General features: G+C 41.2%; 1 long non-coding RNA gene across 2 annotated transcripts in view; it reads left to right on the forward strand.

The window, feature by feature from the left end:
- Positions 1 to 962: 962 nt before the first annotated feature.
- The window catches only part of LOC132378552 (uncharacterized), a 30132-nt gene continuing 5560 nt past the window's right edge, over positions 963 to 25534 (forward strand). The window contains exons 1-3 of one of the 2 annotated variants that reach the window (XR_009507104.1): positions 963 to 1116; positions 3652 to 3809; positions 17195 to 19942. This is a non-coding gene — a long non-coding RNA (uncharacterized LOC132378552). Of the gene's footprint in view, positions 1117 to 3651; positions 3810 to 17194; positions 19943 to 25534 lie in introns of those variants that run through there. The other variant, XR_009507103.1, reaches the window with a different exon arrangement.

Consider the following 25534-nt stretch of genomic DNA (forward strand, 5'->3'; position numbering starts at 1 on the left):
CAACATGTATTTTTATGGATTCACGATCCATACTACGTAGCAGAAAAGGACTCGGCAGAGATGAGTATGCGACCAAGTTACCGGTTGTCCACTGGAGCCAGAAAAAAGCATCTTCCTGTCACAAACAAGAGAAAATCTGCAGATGCTGGAAATCCAAACAACACACACACGAAATGCCGAGGAACTCAGCAGGCCAGGCAGCATCTATGGAAAAGAGTACGGTCACTGTTTCGGGCCAGACCTGCTGAAGGGTCTCAGCCCGAAATGTCAACTGTACTCTGTATCATAGATGCTGGCTGGCCTGCTGAGTTCCTCCAGCATTTTGTGTATTAAAAACATCTCTCTGCTCTCTTTAGATTTTTGTTTCAGATTATATTTGATGAAAAAGATTGCTTGCTGTTGCTTAACTTGTGCAAAGAAAAAATGTCAGTTATGATTCACATGCTTAAGTCTGTTGAAATGATACAAACAACCCAAGACATTTTCACACCAGAGGTCAGTAAACTGAAACGTGAACTCTCTTTCTCTCTCCACAGATTTTACCAAACCAGCTGAACTTCCAGCTTTTTCTGTTTTTATATCAAATTTTAATGGAGCTTTATAATTTAGTGTAAATGGATGTAATTCAGTAACATGCTAACATTTGTAGAAACAAACATTGCTTCAGTGCTGTTTTACCATTCCACTGAAACTCTGTCCATGAGAAAAGTCTTTTCACTAAGTTTAATGCTGGCTGTTGTTGGCCACTGGATGGTGCTCTGGTTTAATGGAAGATCAGAGAACTGACACCTACAAAGGACTTTGGAATTGACGTGGTATTAATTTTTGAATTGAATCCACTTCATTTTACCCTATTTTGTTTATCTGTACCTTACCTTTTTATTAGCACTTTATTCCCTTGAAATGTTTCAACTCTTCAGTTTTTTTTAATAAATTGAAGTTAAAATTTCTCAGACTAAGATGTGGTTTGCAAAATGTTGGCCATAATACATTTGCATATGCATAAGCCAAACTTTAAGGCAATGGAGTTGTGTTTATTGGCTGCATCAAACCAAGGCAACATGTGCTAAGTTATTTGGACCATTGTGTGGCCAGTGACTCGTACTGCCTAAGGTGGTGAGTATTTTTAAGAGTAGCACCCATGCTTAGATATATTCAGATCAAAGACCATGAGATCACAAAGCATCGAAGGATGCACGAACAGTTGAACTGGTAGACATAAAAATGTGGGGGGGGGGGGGTAGAGAGAGAGAGAGAGAGAGTGTGTGTGTGTGTGTGTGTGCGCGTGTGTTTGTGAGAAACAGGGCCAACAACTGTGAAAGACGTTTACTGACTGACTGTTTGGGACACAAGGGTGCATACCTATATGTCCACGAATCTGAATAATAATATACTTGTTTGTGTGTTTCAAGAATAAGTTTGAAACTGGAATAAGAGACTTTTATATGAAAGTGAACACAACAGGCATAATGAGATCAGTGGCACAGAAGTGGAAGATTACGGAGTACATACTCTATGGTTTTAAGTATGTACTGTTTAATTTTTATCGATCCTGTATACTTTGCTTAGTATGAGAAGTTTGAGGGAGAGGCTGTTCCCAGGTGTATTGTTGGGATGGCACCTATTGAGGTCAGGCAATAGTGGGCTGAGAATCCTGATGACTCCAGCTAGGCCTTAATGCTGATTACCACCATCCATAAGCCCTTCCTCCAGGGAAAAGCAGAGCATTTCATCAGAGCTGCCCTCACTTCAAGACATTTGCGAGAATTCTGGCATAAGCTGAAGAAATGATTGCAATTCACCAGAAGCACTCAAAAGATTTATGCGTGTTGGTGAAAACAAAATGTTTGAGAAACATGTGGGACAGTATGGCCCAGGGAGTGCAGGATGGTACATAGGCAATTAGCGGGAATGCCTTTAATGAGGAGAGATATGACTTCTTTAAGGGGGAAGTGAGGAGGCCACTGGGGGGGGGGGGCGGGTGTGGTGAACTACATATACCTGTCTGGACATGCCCCCCTGCTGACTGCTCCTGTGGCTCCTCCCACAGACCCCGGTATAAAGGCGATTGAGGCCTGAGCCCGGCCTCTCAGTCTCCAGGATGTAGTATGGTGGTCACTCACTGCTTGTTCCTTCTTCCAGTCAATAAAAGCCGATATCTCGCCTTCACGTCTCAGAGAGAGTTATTGATGGTGCATCAGGGTGAGGTGAGAGTAATTGGAGAATGATAATGTCAGTGGTTCAGAGAGCTGATGAGTCTGCCATAGACTGAGCAAAGTGTAAATTTCGACCATATGAGGAATACTCAGTGTTGGACAATCCAGGGAGGGATGATCTAGTCTTCCTGAAATTGCTGAAGGTTGGTCTGAGCTCAGGTCACCAGAAAGTTTTAGACTTGGGGATGCCAGTGGAATTGACTAACCCGGAGATAGCATAATGGGCTGGAGAGATAGATCAGCGGAGGGGGAAGAGAAGTCGTAAAGTGGATGTAGTGGATGTAGCTGTTGCAATGTCACAGAAGACTTGCCTTGTGTGCCAGCCACCTAGCCAGGGAGTGTCAGAGCAGATGACAAAAGGTGAAACTGTGGCCTATCAGGCCATAAATGGAGGCAGTATTCTAAAAAGAAAGAACGTGTGAGAGTCACCCACCAAAACAGGCAGAAACTACAGGGATGCCCTCTCTGCCCAATCTGACTGCCCATTAGATCCTAGAGCTAGGCAGGACAGTAACCAGGTCAGACAAATGACAGGTAGGAGTCTCCATAGTCAGTAGTAGCCATTCATGGATGCATATAAGAGGTTTATTAGGGGGCTAGTAATATAATATGCTAGTCATCAGCTTTGATAACTGACCCACCTTGCCCACGACTGGAGAGGCGATTTACATTATCAGCGGAGGAGGTGAAACCATGAGAGTAGACAGAAGTCAGCCCCGGGTGCTTGAGATTGAGAAAGTGCAGCTTCCTGTTGATTTTTGGGTGTGTCCAAACAATATGGGTATTGTCCGAGGGTAGACACACTGAGTAAGGCAGGCGCTATCATAGACTCAGGAAAGGGAGAAATAACACGGACAAGTCGGTGACAGTGAACATGATAAACAGAGCTGACATCGCCCACAGAGAGACAGCAGCCTCAAGATGAGATAGGAGAGTGGATAATGCTAGGGACTCGCCAAATGTAGGGACCAAACACAGTGAAGCACTGTTAAAAGCAGTGCAGATGCCTGCAAAGATAGCTGCAATTAAATTAGAGACACATCAGGAAGAGGAGAGTAAGGATCAGAAAGGGAATGAGTTTGCAAGTCACGGGGCAAAGAGGAAAGGAACATGAGGCAACATGAAAGTGTAGAGGAAGAAACTACTGGAGAAAATTTAGTAAGATTATGTGGAGATGTGAAGGACCAGGTTTAGCAGAGCAAAACAGCAGAGATACATTGCTGATCAGAGAGAGCCAGAGGGAGAGAAGAAAATCCTCTCACAGACAGGTGACCAAGTCACGGTAAGGGAACTGCCTGAAATGGCAGGGTTCACTCCCTGGTGGACAGGCCCACTGGTGGTGCTTGTGACATTTGACACCTGTGTCTGACACCTGTCAGTGGAAACACTGGACTCAGGTTAAACTGTATAACTCACCTTCTTGTTGCCCTCACAGACAGAACAAGGGATCAAGTCCACCCATTAACAGCCATTACAGAGAACCTAAGTACATCACATGACCATTCCTGATGGAAGCAGACTTGCGGGTAAAGGAGTAGGAACGTGAATGAAGAAGACTTGCAGTGATCATGTCAGCGAGCCCTGAATAGCATGGTAAAGTATAACTGTAACTGCACTTTGTAATGAAGTCTGGTTCTGGGACATAGGTGATTAGTTATATCGATAAGAATGGAAAGGTAATGGGAAAATGGATGGGAAGGGCTCCAAGTTATGGCAGAGACATCAAGTTCCACAACTTCAAAAGCAAAGGACACAGAGTAAGGGAAGAAACAGCAGCTGAAGGCAGCCACTTCAGCCTGAATGGCAGTGAATTCCAATGAGCCGGATCCTTGCAGTAGTTGGACCAGCAATCAAAAGGGCAGTCCAGGAAGGGGTGCCACTGGGGTGAGGTTTTGTAGTCAATACAGACCATTTCAAATCCTCTTGCTGTTCAATCAAAGGAACTGAGGGAGTTGTTGTCAGATTATTCTGACAGTTTCTTGTCATGTGAACTATTGCCTGCGAACCAGAAACAAATTTACCTTGCTGGCGTCCCTGCACACAGAATAACTACTGATAGCCACTGCTGAGTTTTAGCTATCAAATATTGAATGGGTGAAGATAAGGGTGAGATTAAACTGCAACTGGTCAGCAAGGCCAAACACACAAATGATAAAACTGCATTTTAAAGACTGGTTGAAGTCGAGGAGACAAACATGTTTAAGAAGAGGATGTGATCAAATTTTTGGAAAACTTTATTGCCATTTCTGCTTAGTCTTTTAGTTATTCGGGCTGGTAGTGTAGATGTGGATGCACATAGGGGTATGATAGGTTAGTAATTGGCAAAGGTATCTGAAGGGAAGGGCATTTTTACTGCCCTACTTAAGTAGATTGTCTTTGAAGTTTTGTCTTCTTGGGATAGATTTCTCTCCAGGGGACAAAAGAAGGGAGTATTCTGGAATTATGTGAATATATCAGATGTTAATTAAAACAAGAACCAAGCTTCAGTTCTTATTATAGATACAAATATGTTCAGGAAGCTCGCAGTTAGTCTTCAGTTTTTATTGCAAGTTGAAAGCATGAAGTTCAAAGCCAGCAGTCTGAGATATGGTTTGCAAAATGGTGACCATGAGATTTTTGCATATACATGAGCCAAACGATAAGGGAATTGGGTTGTGTTAATTCGTCTGCATCAAACCAGGAATATGGCTAAATAATTTGCACCACTGTGACCTGAGTCCAAGTTGGCATACCAGACTGATGTCACTTAGCATTTCAAACATGGTCACAACATAGGCCATCTATAGTTTTTGTGTGCTGAGGGACAGTCCTGAACACATCCATTTTGGGTGTTTGTATCTCTGTGATCAGAAATCTTTTAGACTGTCTATGCTAATTATGTTTCTCCCAGCAAAGGTGTTTGCTCATACAGAGGTGTCTCTCATTGTAGACACATAATTCAAAGGAAAAAATGTCAACCCAAGATATAGATGCAAACTATGTCATTGCAGCTATTGACATTGTATTGCTATCCCCTTTGATCTTAAGGGTATAACGATGTGATGTATTTGGGTTTGTGAGGCTCTACTGACAGTGTCTCCAGAATTATGCCTGCTTGTTGTAATAAATAAAGTCTTCGATATGCCCAGCTTCCATGTCTCTCCACAGTCACAACACAATCTTTCATTTCCAATATTTCTTACCTTCTCCTACTATAGCCTCTGGAAGTCTGTATATTACAGTACAGTAGAGACCCTTCAGCCCATGATGTTGTGCAGACCTTTAACCTTCAATCTAACCTTTCATCCCACACAGTCCATTTTTTCATCCATGTGTCAATCTACGAATCACTTAAATATCCCTAATAATCCACCTCAAACACCAACCCTTGCAGAGCAATACACACAACTAAAACTGTGCAATAGACCTCTCACTGATATCCCCACACACTTCCCTCCAAACTCCTTAAAGTTTTGCCCCCTCATATTAATTGTTTTCCACCCTGGCTATCCACTCTGTCTATACCTATTATCATCTTGTACACCTCAATCAAGTCTTCCGTCATTCTCTTCTCCAAAGTGAAAAGCCTTCTCTATCAACCTATCTTCATAAGACTTGCTGTTCAATCCAGGCAGCATCCACTGCAGCCTCCCTAAAGATTACACATGCTTTCCTATAATGAGGCAGCTAGAACTGAACACAGTATTCCAAGTTCAGTCTATAGAGCACTATCCCTGTCTTGTTGCTCTTGATCTCAGTCTTCTGACAATGACGACCAAGTACCTTCTTAACCATCCTATCAATTTTTGCTGCAACCTTGGGAGTTGAATGTCCAAGGATATATGGTGTATTGGAAAGATAGGTTAGTAGGCAAAGGGGGTTGGTGTGGCACTGTGTATAATAATATTAAATCGTTGGAAAGGGATGGCATAGGATCGGAAGGTGTAGAGTCTCTACGGGTTGAGTTAAGTAATGGCAAGGGTAAAAGGACCCTAATGGGAGTTGTATATAGGCCTCCAAACAGCAGCCGGGATGCGGATTACAAATTACAGCAAGAGATAGAAATGATGTGTCAGAAGGGCAATGGTAATATAATTGTTGGGGATTTTAACCTGAAAGTGGGTTGGGAAAACCAGGTCAGTACTGGACCTCAATAGAGAGAATTTGTAGAATGTCTAAGGTATGGCTTTTTAGCAAATCTTGTTGTTGAGACCAATAGGGGATCAGACGTGCTGGATTGGGTGTTGTGCAATGATCTGGAGGTGATAAGAGAACTTAAGGTGAAGGAACCCTGAGGAAACAGTGATCACAATATGATGTTCACGTTGAAATTTGAGAAAGAGAAGCTAAAATCCAATGTGTCGGTATTTCAGTGGAATAAAGGAAATTAAAATGGCATGAGAGGGGAACTGGCCAAAGCTGACTGGAAAGGAACATCAGAAGGAAGGTTAGCAGAGCAGCAATGGCTGGAGTTTATGTAAAAAATGAGGGCAGTGCAAGACAGATATATTCCAAATAAGAATAAATTCTCGAATGGAAGAAGGACACTACCGTGGCTGAAAAGTGAAGTCAGAGGCAAAGTAAAAGCAAAAATGAGGGCTTACAAGGAAGCCAAAGCTAGTGGGAAGATAGAGGATTGGAAAGCTTTTTAAAACTTGCAGAAAGAAAGAAAGAAAGAAGGTCATTAGGAAGGAAAAGGAATGAAAGGAAGCTGACAACTAATATCAAACAAGATTCTAAAAGTTTCTTCAAGTATATAAAGGGTAAGAGATAGTTGAGGATAGATATAGGACCAATAGAAAATGATGCTGGAGATAGTGTAATGAGAGATGCAGAGATGGCAGAGGAACTGGATGTGTATTTTGCACCTGTCTTCACAGTAAAAGACATCTGCAGTATACCAGACATTTAAGAGTGTCAGGGAAGTGAAATATATGCAGTGAAAAATACGACTGAGAAGGTGCTCAGGAAGTTTAATGGTCTGAGGGTGGATAAATCTCATGGGCCTGAAGAATTGCACCCTCGGGTTCTGAAGGAAATAGCTGAACACGTTTTAATAGATTGTGGAGGCATTAACAATGATCTTTCAAGAATTAATAGATTCTGGCATTGTACCTGATAACTGGAGAACTGCAAATATTACTCTGCTATTTAAGAAGGGTGGGAGGCAGTAGAAAGGAAACTCCAGACCTGTTAGCTTGACATCAGTGGTTAGGAAGTTGTTGGAATCGATTGTCAGGAAGTACCTGGAGGCACATGACAAGATAGGCCAAAGACAGCATGGTTTCCTGAAAGGAAAGTCCTGTCTGACAAGCCTACTGCCAATTTTTGAGGAAATTACAAGCAAGGTAGACAAAGGAGATGCAGTAAATGTGGTGCACATGGCTTTCCAGAAGGCCTTTGATAAAGTGCTACACATGAGGCTGCTTAGCAAGATAAGAACCCATAGAATTACAGGGAAGTTACTAGCATGGGTGGAGCATTGGCTGATCAGCAGAAAACAGAGAATGGGAATGAAGGGGTACTATTCTGGCTGGCTGCCGGTTACCAGGGGAATTCCACAGTGGTTTGTATTGGGACCGTTGCTTTTTAGGATGTATGTCAATGATTTGGACTTGGGATTAATGGATTTGTGGCTAAATTTGTAGATGAAACAAAGATAGATGGCGGAACGGGTAGTGTTGAAACTGAGGGCCTGCAGATTGACTTAGATAGTTTAGGTGAATGGGCAAAGAAGTGGCAAATGAAATACAGTGTTGGAAAGTGTATGGTCATGCACTTTGGTGGAAGAAGTAAATGGGCAGACTATTATATAGATGGAGAGAGAATTCAAAATACAGAGATGCAGAGGGACATGGGAGTCTTTGTGCAGGATACCCTAAAAGTTAAGCTCCAGGTTGAGTCGGTGGTGAAGAAGGTGAATTCAATGTTGGCATTCATTTCTAGAAGTATAGAATATAAGAGTAGGGCTGTGATGTTTAGGCTCTATATGGCACTTGTGAGACCACACGGAGTATTGTGCGCCTTTTTAGAATAGTACAGCACATTACAGGCCCTTCGGCCCACAATGTTGTGCTGACCCTCAAACCCTGCCTCACATATAACCCCCCACCTTAAATTCCTCCATATATCTGTCTAGTAGTCTCTTAAACTTCACTAGTGTGTCTGCCTCCACCACTGACTTAGGCAGTGCATTCCACGCACCAACCACTCTCTGAGTGAAAAACCTTCCTCTAATATCGCCCTTGAACTTCCCTCCCCTTAACTTAAAGCCATGTCCTCTTGAACTGAGCAGTGGTGCCCTGGGGAAGAGGCGCTGGCTGTCCACTCTGCCTATTCCTCTTAATATCTTGTACACCTCTAACATGTCTCCTCTCATCCTCCTTCTCTCCAAAGAGTAAAGCCCTAGCTCCCTTAATCTCTGATCATAATCCATACTCTCTAAACCAGGCAGCATCCTGGTAAATCTCCTCTGTACCCTTTCCAATGCTTCCACATCCTTCCTATAGTGAGGCGACCAGAACTGGACACAGTACTCCAAATGTGGCCTAATTAGAGTTTTACAGAGCTGCATCAATACATCGCATCTCTTAAACTCTATCCCTCAACTTATGAAAGCTAACACCCCTTAAGCTTTCTTAACTACCCTTTCTACCTGTGAGGCAACTTTCAGGGATCTGTGAACATGTACCCCCAGATCCCTCTGCTCCTCCACACTATCAAGTATCCTGCCATTTACTTTGTATTCTGCCTTGGAGTTTGTCCTTCCAAAGTGTACCACCTCACACTTCTCTGGGTTGAACTCCATCTGCTACTTCTCAGCCCACTTCTGCATCCTATCAATGTCTCTCTGCAATCTTCGACAATCCTCTACACTATCTACAACACCACCAACCTTTGTGTCACTTGCAAACTCACCAACCCACCCTTCTACTCCACATCCAGGTCGTTAATAAAAATCATGAAAAGTAGAGGACCCAGAACAGATCCTTGTGGGACACCACTAGTCACAACCCTCCAATCTGAATGTACTCCCTCCACTACAACCCTCTTTTTGGGCTCTGTATTTTAGAAAGGATGTACTGACATTGGAGAGGGTTCGGGGAAGATTCATGAACATGATTCCAGGAATGAAAGGGTTACTATATGAGGAACGTCTGGCAACTCTTGGTCTGTATTCCCTGGAGATCAGGAGAATGAGGGCACCATTAACCCTGCATTCTGTGTTCAACATGGACTTTCCAAAGTGAATCACTTCGCTCTTTTCTGAAGTGAAATCCATTTTACCACATCTCAGCCCAGCTACCCACAACATCACTAACCTTTGTGTATCTGCAAACTTACTAACCCACCTTTTCATTTGCTCATCCAAGTCATTAGTCAAAATCACAATGAGCCCAGGTCCGAGAGCAGATCCCTGCAGAATGCCTCTGGTCACTGGCCTCCAGGGAGTATTGCTTCATCTACTACCTCCCTCTGTGTTCTGTGAACAAGCCAGTTCTGAATCCACAGAGCCAAGTTTCCATGGATTCCCTGCTTCCTGACTTTTTAATTCCAAATACAGAATAATTCTAACAAATCCCCGCTCTGCTCCTTCAGCATCCTCATGTCCTTTCAATGAAGCCAAAAACTGCATACAAGGCTCAATCATCTCGTTTAACTTGGCCCCAAACAGGCTCATGGTTTTTGATTTGATTCACCGCGCATCCATTAAACACAAGTGTCTGCTGGAAATTCAAACAGAAAATGATCAGTGGGTCAGACCATTTTATGTTGGGGAAACATGAGGCACAAAAGGGTTTCATCAAACTTTAAAAACTGTATGCTGCTACTGTCAAGTGTCCCAGGCTTTCTGTACCACTCTTTCCCCTTCCTCCTCCTCACCAGCCTGTGTTCAAAGCTTGCTGCTCTATTCTCATGAGGGCTTCAAAGGCAAGCCTGAGGGAGCTTGTGTGCCTTCGGTTAAATTTATAAACTGTGGATGAAATAGCCAAAATCTAAATAACCAATTCTTTCTGCCTTCAGGGTTTGCTGATCGCAGCCTGACACTCAGGTTCATTCCCCACTCACTGTGAGACCCTCGGCTCTCAAATTAAAATCCTTCCTTCCCCTGTGCTTCAGGTCAATGACCTTTCATCAGGACTGGTGGGTGAATTACCCGTCTTTGTACAGCTCTCCTGATGCTCATTTTATTGATCTCAGTAACAGGTCTCTGGCAGGTGTGCAAATGTGTCCTGTTACTCTCCAGGTGTTGATGACGAAAATCTACCCAGTAAACCTTTACATCAACAAGATGATCAAAGGTCAAAATGTCTCAAGATAGACAAGTCCCTCGGGACGGGCTGCGTAATCCCCCACCCACCCTCCCTCCCCCTCGAGTTCAGTGAATAATCAGGAATGAGATTTGTAAAGCTCTGTGAGTCTTCAGAAATCATTCACTAAATACTGGGAGATCCCAACAGATTGAAAGCAAATGATCATAGTATAATAGAAATGGAAAATCTAAACAGACAATATTGTGTGATAAATTGCATTTGTTATCAGGAGAAATATCAATAATTATAGATGCTGTTTCAGATGAAAAACCTAATTGTGGTTTTTGAGGTTATGATATTCCAAGCATACACTGGAAAATCATTAACTTAAATATCTAGCTTAAATATTTAATCATTAGCTTAAATAACATTGACATCATGATCACAATGTGATGTTTCTGATTTCAAATAGAAGCAGTTAGGACAGCACAATTTGGGTAATAGAAAGCAAGGAGGCAGCAGAAATAGGAGAGGCAAAAAGGTGGGGAAGATACTGACTCATCATCTTTTCCTCCCCAGTCCTGATGAAGGGTCTCAGCCTGAAACATCGACTGTACTCTTTTCTACAGATGCTGCCTGGCCTGCTGGGTTCCCCCAGCAATTTGTGTGGTGTTGCTCGGATTTCCAGCGTCTGCAGATTTTCTCTTGCTGGGGAAGATACTGACTGGGATTGAGCTCAGGACCCTACTAATATACGATAATGACGTTGATACAAAAATCTCTGGCACTCAGAATAGAGGAGCATCCTTTTAGAATGGAGATGAGGAATACCTTTAGCCCGAAATTGATGATTCTGTGGAGTTCTTTGCCCCAGGTAGCTGCTGAGGCCAAGTAATTATGGCAGAGATGAGAGATTCTTGATTGGTCAGGGCATGAAGGGATACAGGGAGAAGGCAGGAGATTGGCCCTGAGAGGAAAATTCGATCAGCCATGATGAAATGGCAGAGCAGACGCAATGGGCCAAATGGCCTAATTCTGCTTCTGTATCTTATAGTCGCATGCTCTTATGGTTTAATTATGTTATGGACATGACATTAAACTGCAAGTGGCAGTTTCAGAACTGGAGATGGGTCACTGATCCAGATAAAGAGCATGATAAAATCTGCAAATAGATCAATAGTTGCTGAAATACATCTCTGCTAAGTGTAAAGCCAATCACAATGAACAGAAAACACATGCGCTTACTGTGGGTGGTGTTGAAAGATTTCTGGAGAGCTCACAGATCTGTCCTCATGACAGCATTACAGTTGTCAATGAAGTGAAACCACACTAAATTATGCTGAAACAACAGTAGCATACTTTAGAAAAAAAGCTTAAACTGTTTAGTCTGAGTACAATGTTCAGGTAGAAGTGATGCTAATTGTTGAAAATGGATCTTTGCTGTCCAGGATGGAGGGATGAAGAAAGTGAAAAAAGTAGGTTTGGATGATCTTATCAAAGTATATGTTCCTTCAGGATTATAATGCCAGTATAGTTCTTTTTTTTTTCCTGACTAGAAGGGTAAAAGAAGAATTTATAAAGATATCTGGGAAAAATTCTGAAAAATCTTTTGTGTGGTGCAGGGTTATAAATGATGGTCCATTCAAGGACCTATTAGAGTCTGGCCTAGAACTCTGTTAACAGGAGAGAGTAGATGTTGCAATCTGCAGCAACATGAAATCTGCAGGAGAAACTCAACAGTTCAACCAGCAGCACAAGGGGAAAGGAAACAGTTAGATTCAAGGGTTATGATTGAACATAGAAAACCTACAGCACAATACAGGCCCTTCAGCCCACAAAGTTGTGCCAAACATATCCCTACCTTAGAAATTACTATGCTTACCCGTAGACCTCTAGCTTTCCAAGCTCCATGTACCTATCCAAAAGTATCCGCCTCCACCACTGTTGCCGGCAGCTCATTCCACGCACCCACTCTTAAGCTCCTTCCTGTTAGCCTTATAATTTTCTAGATCTCTAACATTACCTAGCTCTCTGAACCTTTTGTAAGCTTTTCTTTTCTTCTTGACTAGATTTATTAAAGGAAAAAATGGCTGGAGTCACTTAGCACTTTGTGCAAGGGTGTTTATTAAGTGCATCAAAAATCAAACTTACAAAATTAACAATAATAGAGAAAAAAAATTGCAAATATTTACAAAAAGATATCTACCAGAAACCACAATAACAGATCTGTAGTTATTCTTGTCCAGTGTGAACCTCTGGCAGCTCTCATCCCTTTTCTCTCACTAAGGACGATGAACGGCTTTTTATTTGGCACTGAGACACACCATCTTTAATTACCAACAAAGTTAACATAAGACTACACATGAATTACAATATGATGCACCCATAATGTAGTTACAAGAATATTATAAAATAAAAATAAGTATCTGCCTTAAATACAGTATACCAACAACATATGCACATTTCCAAATCCCCATTACTAAAGAAATGGAATATTCTGTTGTTTGTGACAGGAAAGGCACCATAAAGCCAGCCCAGCTTGGCTTAGGGCTCATTATGAAAGTATACCAGGGAAGACATTAAAGTGCACACAGTCAGTGCAATGACAGCATAACGACAAGGCAATGTTTGTGTGTGTGTGTAAATGCACATGTGCAAGAGGTGCATTTACCAAATGCTCTCTGTCACATGAATGTTGAGATTTCAGTTTGAAACCCTGCATTAACTCATGTGTTGCTGCAGGGTTTCCATCCAAAATGTTGACAATTCCTTTTCCCTCAGGCATGCTGCATGACGTGCTGAGTTCCTCCAGCTGTTTGCTTGTCTGCCAGTAGTAAGCTGTTCCATCTCCACTGTGGATCTTCAAACATTGGGATTTTCCTTTTCCAACTCTATTGGCGTTAATGTTGCTAAAATAGTCCCCGATCCTCAATGGCACAGCAGCAAAGCCTTGTACAATTCAGTGCTGCAATGTAGATGGAGGGACGGGGGCAGGAAATGGAGACTGGGGCCTTTTGGGACTTGCCAGTGGAGTAGGAGATTACGGGGTGAGTGGGAGACAGTTCCTTATGGACTTTATGTACCAGACTTAAAAAGCAATGGGCATATTGAGACTTGCCTTCTGAGTGGGAGATTGCTTGCATTATTAGTAGCTTAGCAAGGGCCAATAAAAAGAAGCGAGGTGTAAGTAGAGTGGCCATTGTGAGAGCAGCCATTGTTGGAGTGGGCCACTGCTAGAGTGGCCAGGTTTGGGCTAGAACAGGCAGAAACTAAGAGTGCTTAGCCATTTGGAATCATTTAATTGATTGAAGAACTTAAGTTTAAAAATTGGAGTGAAGGGTACAGTACTGTGTGGAAATCTTATAGATAAATAGGGTGCCTAAGACTTTTGCACAGTACTATGTGTAGGCCTCCGTTAGCACCTTGGAAAGTTTCCAGGAGTGTAAGCCTGGGCAAGGTTTTTTTTAATGGAGGACCGGCAGTTGCCCAAGCTTGCTCAATGTTGCCCAATGTTGTCCAAGGGAAGGGCATTAGGACCCATACAGCTTGGCACCGGTGTCATCGCAGAGCAATGTGTGGTTGAGTGCCTTGCTCAAGGACACACACACAACCTCAGCCAAGGTTTGAACTAGCGACCTTCAGATAACTAGGCGATCGCCTTAACCACTTGGCCACGCGGCAGCCTGTTCAGTACTATAGTAATGTTATGTATGGCACTGCACTGCTGTTACAAAAAAAAAATTGTGACATTTGTGAGTGATGATAAAATTGATTCTGTTATGAGTCTTTATTGTGGACTGAGAATGGGAAGGGGGCAGTGAGAGGGTACTTATGGTTGGGAAAAGTGGAAGGGAGCAGGAAGCACCAGAGAGACATTCTATAATGACCAATATACTAATTGTTTGGAATCAAGTAACCTTGCCTGGTGTCTCAGCACCCACACTACCACCCCGCTACTGGCGTTCCTTCCCTACCGCCAGTCCTACACTCCTCACATTTAACTCCACCTTTACCACTCCCAACATCCTTTGTTCTCACCAGATTTACGAACTTGCTCTCTGCTCCACATTGACAAGTACAGTTTATGTACAAAAGTCTTAGACACCCTAGCTATGCCTAAGACTTTTGCATGGTACTGTATAACAAGTGTAGACAAGATGCTAGCTAAGACGTGGAAAACTCCTCCTTTAAAATGCAGGATTACAGGGTACCTGACAGAAGACAACTAAAAAAGCTATAAGGAGAGAAAAAAATGAAATATGAAAGCTAGCCAATAATATAAAAGAGGACACTAAAGGTTTTTTTTCAGACAGACAAAGAGTAAAAGAGAGGTGAGAGTGGATATCAGATCATTGGAAACTATGCTGGACAGGTACTAATGGGGTTCAAAGAAAATGCGGATAAACTTAATAAGTATTTTGTGTCAGTTTTTAGTTTGGAAGCAGTATGCTAAAAATTTGAGAGTGTCAGGTGGCAGAAGTGAACGTAATTGCTGTTACTGAGGAAGCTGAAAGGTCTGAAGGCAGACAAGTCACCTGGACTGGATGGACTGAATCTCAGGATTCAGAAAGAGGTGGCTGAAGAGATTGTAGAGGCGTTGGCAATGATCTTTCAAAAATCACTAGATTCTGCAATGGTTCTGGAGGACTGGAAAATTGCACATGTCACTCCACTCTTTAAGAAGGGAGGGAGGCAGGAAAAGGAAATTTTAGGCCAGTTAGCCTGACTTCAGTGGTTGGGAAGATGTTGAGGTCTATTACTAAAGATGAGGTTTGGGGGTACTTGGGGGCACATGATAAAACAGGTCAAGGTCGGCATGGTTTCCTTAAGGGGAAGTCTTGCCTGTTGGAATTTCTTGAGGAAATAACAGGCAGGATAGACAAAGGAGTGTCAGTGGATGTTGTTTACTTGGATTGTCAGAATGATTTTGACAAGGCGCTACACATGAGGCTGGTTAACAAGATAAGAGCCTATTGTATTACAGGAAAGAGATTAGCATGGTTCGAAGATTAGCTGACCAGCAGGAGGCAAAGATTAAGAATAAAGGGGGCCTACTCTGGTTGGCTGCAGGTGACCGGTGGTGTTCCACAGTGGTCGATATTGGGACCGTTTTCTTTCATGTGTATATGTCAACGATTTGGAGAAGGGAATTGATGGCTTTGTGGCCAAGTTTGGGATCGATACAAAGATAGGTGGAGAAACAGGTAGTGCTGAAGAAGCAGGGAGTCTGAAGAAGGTCTTGGACAGATTGGGAGAATGGGGAAGAAGTGGCAAATGGAATATAGTGCAGGGAAGTGTATGTTCATGCAGTTTGATAGAAGTAATAAAGACATAGACTGTTTTCTAAATGGGGAGAAAATTCAAAAATCAGAGGTACAAAGAGAATTGAGAGCTCTTATGCAGCGTTCCCTAAAGGTTAACTTGCAGGTTGAGTTGGTGATGAGGAAGGCAAATATGTGCATTCATTTTGAGAAAATTAGAGCATGCAAGGATGTAATGCAGAGGCTTTATAAGGCACAGGTGAGATCACACTTGGAGTATTGTGAGCAGTTTTGGGCCCCTTATCTAAGAAAGGATGTGCTGGCTTTGGAGAGGGTTCAGAGGAAGTTCACGAGGATGATTCCAGGAAATGAAAGGTATGAGGTATGAGGAGCATTTGATGACTCTGGGCCTGTACTCACTGGATTTTAGAAGAATGAGAGACATCTCATTGAAACCTATCAAATATTGTAAGGCCTAGACAGAGGATGTTGCCTCAAGTGGGTGGGTCGAGGACCAGAAGACCGTAGTCCATTCAGAACAGAGATGAGGAGGAATTTCTTTAGCCAGATGGTAGTGACTCTGTGGAAGTCATTGCCATAGTTGGCTGTGATGGCCAAATCATTGGGTATCTTTAAAGCAGAGGTTGATAGGTTCTTGATTAGCCAGGGTGTCAAAGGTTACAAGGAGAGAGAAGGAGAATAGAATTGGTTTTAGAGAGATAATAAATCAGCAATAATGGAATGGCGGAGCAGACTTGATGGGCCAGCTGGCCTAAACTGGCTCCCATATCTCATGGTATTAAGACCCACTCGTGAAACAAAACATTGAAAAACTTTAATAATGATAAGACATGAAACTTGCAAAAATATCTCAAGTTCAAAAACATTTAACTAAAATTATTTTAAAACAAAATATAAATGATTGTTGTTTACCTCACAGCAACCCATCTATAGTCAAATAATGCAGCCAGAACACAACCTCCTGCAAATTCTGCTTTCACATTCTCCAGCCCATCTCCTCCTCGCTGACGATCAACACTGGCACACCTCAGGGGTGTGTGCTTAGCCCACTGCTTTACTCTCTAAATACACATGACTGTGTGGCTAGGCATAGCTCAAACACCATCTACAAATTTGCTGATGATACAATCATTCTTGGTAGAATCTTAGGTAGTGACGAGAGGGTGTACTGGAGCAAGATTTGCCAAATAGTAGAATGGTGCCACAGCAATAACTTGGCACTCAATGTCAGTAAGATGAAAGAGCTGATTGTGGACTTCTGGAAGGGTAAGACAAAGGAACACATACCAATCCTCATAGAGGGATCAGAAGTGACGAGAGTGTACAGTTTCAGGTTCCTGGGTGTTAAGATCTCTGAGGACCTAACCTGGTCCCAACATACCAATGCAACTATAAAGAAGGCAAGACAGTGTTATATTTCATTAAGCATTTGAAACTTGGTATGCCACTTAAATTTCCACAGATGTACAGAGCATTCAAACTGGCTGTATCACCGTCTGTTATGGAGGTGGGAGAGGGGCTACTGCACAGGATCGAAGTGAACAGCAGAGAGTTGTAAAATTAGTCAACTACTGCATGGGCACCAACATCCATAATAAGATATCTTCAAAAAGGCAGCATCCATCATTAAGGATCACCACCTCCCAGGGCATGCCCTTTTCTCACTGTTACCATCAGGTAGGCGGTACAGAAACCTGAAGGCACACACTCAGCGATTCAAGAACAGCTTCTTCCCATCTGCCATCCGATTCCTAAATGGACTTCGAACCCTTGAATACTACCTCACTTTTAAAATATCTACTATTTCTGTTTTTGCATGATTTTTAATCTATTCAATATACATATACTGTAATTTATTTATTTATTTATTTATTTTTTTAATTCTATATTATGTATAGCATTGAACTGCTGCTGCTAAGTTAACAAATTACATGGCACATGCTGGTGATAATAAACCTGATTCTGATTCTGAAATGGAAATTACGGACTTTCACATTTGTGCAGGAATCTCAGGATGTGGCAGATATTTGCCTGCCATTTTTCAATGAAATCTGGCCTGACCAACTTAGTAGGAGGACTCAGATATATTTTTGGACATGAGCCAAAGCAGGCAAACTGAATCTCTTTTATCTGCATTTCAACACATGGCTTTGTAAAGATTATTTAATGAGAAGAAATTTTTGCTGCAATTAACTATTCATCCTGCAGGTGGCTCTCTGTCTCTATGGCCTCAACTAATGAAGGAATAACCTTCCGAGTGAAGAAAATAATTCTGTAATTGTTGAACAAACTCATCATGTGAATTGTATAATGGAGAGTTATCTAAATCATAAATTAGTAGATTCTCTACTTTAAACTTTCATAAAATTAGAGACAACTATGTCAAACGTGCTATTGTAAATAACATACTCTAACAAATAACAATTCTTTTAAGCCATTGAAGATGCCTCATTATTCCTTAAATTCACATGTTGCAAGTTAATCTGGTATATATTATTGATAAACTCAAACGATACAGACAAGTGTATAGGCTTATTCAACGCAAAATGATATAATTTGCACATCTTATTTTAGGTAAATGAATGAAGGGAATTTCTGTCTCTATAATGAAAGTGCAAATACAATGAACCTCGCCATGAGAATAATAGATAGCCTGGATCTCAGAGAGGCCATTAAGTGGTAGAGCTGGGTCACACATAACTTTTCTGCTTAATTAGGGTAAAAATGGAGCCTGAGTAAGGAGTTTTTCTTACTCATTCAAACTACATCTGAATCCATTTTCTCTTCTCTGCCCCCAACTGTGGCCCTTCATTCACCTTGTATTGGATGTGAACCAATAGTCTGCAGAGGTCCAAGTCTTGTGAAACTGCTCAAGTCCTTTCTGAATCATAGGAGGAAAGCTGTTGAAACAGAACAGGACACTGCCTCACATCGTCAGTGTTTTAATCAAGGACTACCGACTGTATTGTCTGTAATTCTGGTTTTTATCCTCACTTCATGCTGAGATTTGCTCATCAATATTAATTGTGCTCTGTCCTTCCAATTGCAAATCAATGAGAATTCAACTTGGTTTGATTGCGGAGTGATTTAAATGAAATAAAATTAGCCTTCACTGAACCAATTATAACTTTAATACAGTTTAGCAGTAAAATTAGAGATACTTCCATCTTATAGGATTTAAGCGTTTTGATAGCTCTTTTGTAAAAATTGAATTTTAGCATTCTCGGGGACAATGTTTTAAATGAAAAACCAAAAGTTTTCACATATTTTAATGGATTTGCAACCACAAAAGAGGGAAGAAGTTTGTCTGGGGTCTCTTGTTCTAAATGTGTAACATAGTGTAAGAGATGCCTCATGTTTCACTTCTGAAATTCAGTGCAGTCGGAGCAGAGCATAGCTTACAGCTTCAACCACAACAAGAAACCTAAGGCAACTTCCACCCCTAAACTACTGTATTTAATAGCTCTCCTTAATAAATAAGAGCCTTGTGAAGTTACCTCAGGTTGACGCTGTTACTTATCCTTTAATAAACAGTCAAGTAGGCCTATCATTTAGAACATTTAAAAAGTGCGGGAAATGAATTTGGATTTTATTGAACAAATGTTTTACCTATTGTATTTCTGGTCATTCACAACTGAACACTGTTGCGCAGCTGAACAACTTTAAATCTTCCTCAAGGGGTTGGAGCTCAACTTTGAGTTAAAGAATTCACAACTTTTCAAGAAACAAAGTAATAGCAAAACTTTTACTTTATTGAAGAATGAATTGTTTTCATTTAAATTCTTAACTTCAGCTCACACCCCAGCCAAATCATTGGCATTTGGTGAACATATGGAACTGTTTGGTGCACTCCTATCAGGGAGGAGGCTACATAGCATCCATGCCAGGACCACCAGATTCAAAAACAGTTACTGTACTTGCCACAAGCAGTAAGGCTGACTAATGCCTCCACCCACTAACTTCAACACCACTTTATTATTTCCTGTCAGTCACCCTACGTGGACATACCACCAAACTGTAGTATGCATATAAGCCATGTTATTTACTTATATTTATTGTGTGTTTATTTTATTATTATTGTGTTTTTTTGTGCTGAAGTAATAACTATTGTGTTCTCCTTACCCCTGTGTACAGGAAATTACATTAAACAATCTTTAATCTGGAATATATAGCAAAGAGTTAATAAAATATCTTAAAACAGAATGGATTTCTTCAAACTCCTGCAAATACAAGATTATAGAACAAAAAGCTAAATATGCTAATACTTCAATTTTTAGACTTATTCAAGGGGCAGAATGCCAGACATGTACAAACTGTGTCCCTGTTCCTCCAGGCCCTACAATGAAAGCTTAGCAGTCCTTTCCTAAGGAACAGATGCCCTCCTCTTTAGTAATACGTAACAGCCATGAGGCAGCCCGAAAATAGTTCAGTCACTCACCTTAGGCTGTGAGGATGTTTCTGGGCCATGCGATTTTCCATTGTAAAGCTGCTATTGCTAGTGGGGATTTGACCAGTGGAAGTTAGTGAGCTAAGCAAAGACCATTTCAACTTCCTTTCCATCTGCACAAGACCACAACCAAGTTGAATCAGGATCAGAAGTGTTCTGGCTTTATTCGTATACGTTAAAATTAATCCTAAACCTAAACTCAATGTTGAATAATTAGAACGTTACAAGGATAATTAAGAAAATTAATCGTTTCATGTAAAACACCAATTGTCTTTAAATGCAATGAGCCACCTTGAATAATAAAATAAAATTTGCATGTTACTTAATTATGGTTAATGATATCCCAGTGTAAAATATTTTATTTGTTACCAGAATGAAATAAAACAAAGTATTATAGTTTAACAAACCCTTATTTCATTTGATGACTTTAGTTCATCTCAAAAATTTTAGTGTTCTTTCTGCCATCACACATTATGCATGTTTACCTGGCATGGACATAAGGGACATGGGTGCAAAAATTTTTGAACGATGTATAATATATCTTGCAAATGGAATGCACTGTAAGGTTTCACTGCTAATGTACTGGCTGCTCTGTAATGTTCCACTGCTAAGATAATGGTTTCCCTGTAGCAGCAACGTTTGGGTTATGACTGGAGATAATGGGGCCTTTGGAATGTATGTTAGCCAAGGAGCAGGATGTGGTTCTTTCTTGTGGGTCTGGGAGCAGGGATTTCACGGTCTTTTGGCGGGGAGAGATGAGGAGAGAAGACACGATTGGAGAGAGTTGGTAGATCACTGGAGGGAGTGGACTTAGAGTGAGGGTCTGAGGGTCGGCTTCCCTCAGAGGAGGTCAACGGGAAGCCAGTGGACGGAACAGTGAGCTCCAATATTGCGCATTGGATGGTTTCATGAGAATGAGCCTTTTTCTATTTTTTTGTTTCTTTACTAACCATATAGTCAAATTAAGAATCATAAAGCTCAATCATTTAATCTCATATTGTGCATTGTTTGTTATTTTGTGGTACTGATTTGTAACAGGGGACACATCGGGCAGCATCCACCCAAACAAGATTTCTTAAGTTTGGCCGGGCTGTGGGTTGTCTTCCCCTATATTAAGCTGCTAGCCAAACCGAGAGTTACACAAACATCATACTTTGTTTTGTAAAAATAGTGGATAAATTAAGGAAGACTTGAGATTCAGCATAAATTTGAAATGCTGAATTGCCTTCATCTTTGTCAGGAGGAAATGCTTGTACTATCCTATATACATACCAAAATGTGGTAAGCATAGTGTACCAAAGCAAATACTGCACATGTTGGAAATCTGAAATAAGAACAAAGAAGTTCTAGGAATATTCAGTTGGCCAGGCAGCATCTGTGGAGAGTGAAGCAAAAACAATAATTTAGGCTGATCTTCACGGGGTGTCTTGCCAGCTGTATAATATAGGTCAAGAGAGTGCAGGATATCCTGGCATATCAAGCCCCTTGGCTTTATGACAGCTAAGTAGCAAAACCCCAATTATTTAAAATGGCAAGTGTATTATTGTTTGGGAATCTTACTCAATTTTTTGAGGAATTCTCTACGTTAAACATGATTTTTAGGTAAATGTTAAGAGGTTGAATATATTTCAACCTCTGTTTCCATCTCCACTCAGATGCTGACTCAACTACTTTGTGTTTCCAGCGTTCTCTTTTATATGCTAGTACACATCTGTCACGATGTTTCTTCTTGAGGAAATATTCCAAACTCACCCCTTCTCTTCTCATTTCAATATCCCTTGTTAGCTTCTTACTGGGGACTGATCTTGCCATCTTGTTCTCTATTACTTATTCCATCCATCAGCAGTACGTTGGATTCTGCAAAAGGATAGAGGCGCATTGATTGTGCTTGATCAATTCACAGGTGCTGGTACAGTAGGGGTAAGGTTAAATGCCAGGGATAGGAGTGACATATTCAATAAAAAGTACACTCTACAGTTTGGATGTAGTGCAAACCTTGACCATGCTAATCAGCTCAATACACTGAAGGATGTACATATTGTATAATTTTTCGGTGCCTGTGGTTTCAACCATTTTCTCAGAAATCCTTTTCCAAAGTTAGTCAGCATTCATCTCATTCCTACAAAGTGATGTTGTAAGCCCCAGGGCTGTGAAAAGCACTACACCAATGCAATTTCGCATCTATTTTTCCTTCTATAGTGAGTATTGGAAGTGAAACTGGGAAACCCAAACTCTCTGAGGTAGAGTGGAGTTGGGGTTTTGTGAGAACTCATAAGCAAAATACTTAATAAGTAAGCCTGACCCATTTATCTTTGGGGTTGATGACAAATTTGATCTAGGGCAGAATGCTGGAAATTTAAAAGTTAATCCAAATTCATTTCATCAGTTGATTTCATTCTACCAATCATTCCATTTTCAGTCACGGCATTCCTGTCCTGAAAGAACCCAATAATTGAAAGCAGGTGAGATGGGCTGACTCCACGATGGGCTGCTTGTGATTTGGGAGTTGAGTGAGTGCTTCACCTAAGAACAATAAATTGCGCAGTAAACCCAATCATACCACAAACTGCTCCTCCGAGCAACATCTTCTCTAGCTGCTACTTTCAGCCTCATAAACAAGGTCTGGATCCCTTAAACTTTGACTGTTAACCTTCATATCTGTGATTAAATATACAGTTGAATTTCCGAATTTAGTGTAAACAAGGGCAACTTTCTTTATTACCACCACTGAGCTACAGGGGTGCTCAGAACATTACAATGTTCAACTTCATTTGTCGTGTACACTTACATGCATTGGAAATTTGCTGTGACAGGGTGCGACGTGCAACAAAAAACAACAACATTCAACAATTACAAAAAATAAGAATTATATAAAAGTTAACAATGGAGGCTAAAGTACAAACATGGAATAAAATATGCATAAACACCCGCATGTACTTAGATCAAATTAATTGCCTGGGGAAAGAAACTCTGAAGATGGTGTGAAGTTTTTGTTTTAACAGCCCTATAGCAGTTTCTAGATGGGAGTGTTTGGAGAAATGCAATTTGTTAGGTGGGCACTGTAGTGTCTACAATGATTTTCCTGCCCATGTCTTTGTCCTGGATCTTAAAGAGGGAATACACACATATTCTTATAAGAGAAAATATCAAGCAAGGAATAATAATAATAACAATAATAATAGTGACAATAATAAATCAACAATATAGCTTTGCTCCTGTTAACTAAAATATTTGATTTCCTCAGTCTCCATATTATTCATTTAAAAACACATAGATATGAAGAGATTCCTGCTTGTATGAATGCCTGATGAGAAAGCATTGGCTGCTGTGGTAACCGGGGATGATCACTTTTTTTGTTCAGTTTTGTTTAGTTCCATTTTGGATTCACAGATTGTGTTTGCCATTCAATTATTTGAAGAATGACATAATTTGTGCGATGCTTCGCAAATCACAAAATGTTGTCGTCATGGACTATTTCGAGGTGATCTTTTGGGATAGCTCCCTACCACACTGTGTTGCTTGCTACCCTAGGTAGTTTTCATGTTTCAGAAGAACTGCTGTACATCGCTGGGCTGTAATAACACAGATCTAAGTCTCACGTTTCATTTCAGCAGGTTTCACACTGCTTCTCGTGGCTTTGTTATGCAGTGGATGTTCTCAGAAAGACATGCCTGCATGGATTGTGCAGAGGCGGGTATGGCTGACAATATAGCTTCCCTCATAATCTCATTTATAATGGCCACATTCTTACTTCCCTAATTTCCCTTTGGCATGATCATTGAGGATGACCTTCTTAGGTGTTCTATATATAACTCACTCCACTCTCCATTCATCAACAGCAAGACATAATTTAGAAGTTTGGAAGTTTAAGTAGATGATAACAATTTTGCAGCCTTTACAATTGAATAATTGTCCCTTTGTGGAAGATCAAACAATGCAAAATGTGATTCGCTTGGTCCATTTCTGACACTTCCCTCCCTTTTCTCAATCTCTGTCTCCAAACTATCTACCGACATCTTTTATAAACCTACCAGTTCCCATGGTTATCATGACTATACTTCCTCCCACCTGTCTCTTGGAAATATGCTCTTCCCTTTTCTCAGTTCCTTTGTCTCCACCACACCTGTTCCCAGGATGAGGCTCTCCTTTCCTGGACATCAGAGATATCCTCCTTCTTCAAAGCATGGGGTTTCCCTTCCTCCACTACTGATGTTGGACTCACCTGCATCTCCTCTATTTTCCAGGCATCTGCAGTCACCCACTTTCCTGCCACCTTCATGGGGATAGAGTTCTTTTAGTCCTCACCTATCACCCCATGAGACTCTGCATCCAACACATCATTCTCCGCAACTTCTGCCAAATTAAATGGGATCCTACCATCAAACATAGCTTTACCCCCCACCCCAACTCTTTGCTGTGATTGTTCCCTCCATGATTTCTTGTCCATTTGCCCCTCCCCACTAAAAACTCTCCTGGCTCATATCCCTGAAGTCACAGATATGCTACACTTTCCCATTTACTTTCCCTTGTCTCCCAAACAGTCCTTCCAGGTGAGACATCACTTCTCCTGCAAACCTGATACACCGTCTATTGTATCCAGTGTTCCTCATGCAGCCTCTTCTACATTGGCAAGGACCAAACATAAATTGGGGACTAGTTTGTTGAGCACCTCTGCTCCATTCTCTAAAAGCCAACCATTTTAATTCCTATCCATGTTCCTGTTCTGACATGTCAGCCTCCTCTTTTGCCAGGAAGAGGACACTCTCAGTGTAGAGGAGCAACGCCTCATATTCCATTTAGGTAGCCTCCAACCTGATGGCATGAACATTAATTTCTCTTTCCAGTAAAAAATTTTTCACTTCCCCTTCTCTGTTCTTCTATTCACCACTGTGGCCTCTAATCTCTTCTCCTTATCTGCTTAACCACCTCCTGGTGTACCTCCTTCTTCCTTTTCTCTCATGGTCTACTCTTCTCTCCTATCAGCCACCTTCTTCTCCAACGCTTTACCTTTCCCATCCACTTGGCTTCAAGCAATCACCTTTTAGCTGTTCCTACTTCCCTCCCTCCAAACTTTTTAATCTGGCATCTTCTCCTTTCATTCCCAGTCCTGAAGAAGGGTATCGGCCTGAAATGTCAACTGTTTATTCCTTTCCATAGGTGCTGCCTGACCTGCTGAGTTCCTCCAGCATTTCGTGTGTGTTGCTCTGGACTTTCAGAATCTGCAGAATCTCTTGTGTTTAAGATGTGATCAAGTTTTGGGGTGCTTTTTATTTTGAAAATGTTAAACTGACAGTTTATAGAATAGAAAATTCTTGTAGACATTAGGAATAGTGTGCAAACAATCACTAGAGAATC

The sequence above is a fragment of the Hypanus sabinus genome, chromosome 2 (assembly GCF_030144855.1).
Source record: "Hypanus sabinus isolate sHypSab1 chromosome 2, sHypSab1.hap1, whole genome shotgun sequence".
In the NCBI taxonomy this organism is placed as follows: Eukaryota; Metazoa; Chordata; class Chondrichthyes; order Myliobatiformes; family Dasyatidae; genus Hypanus; species Hypanus sabinus.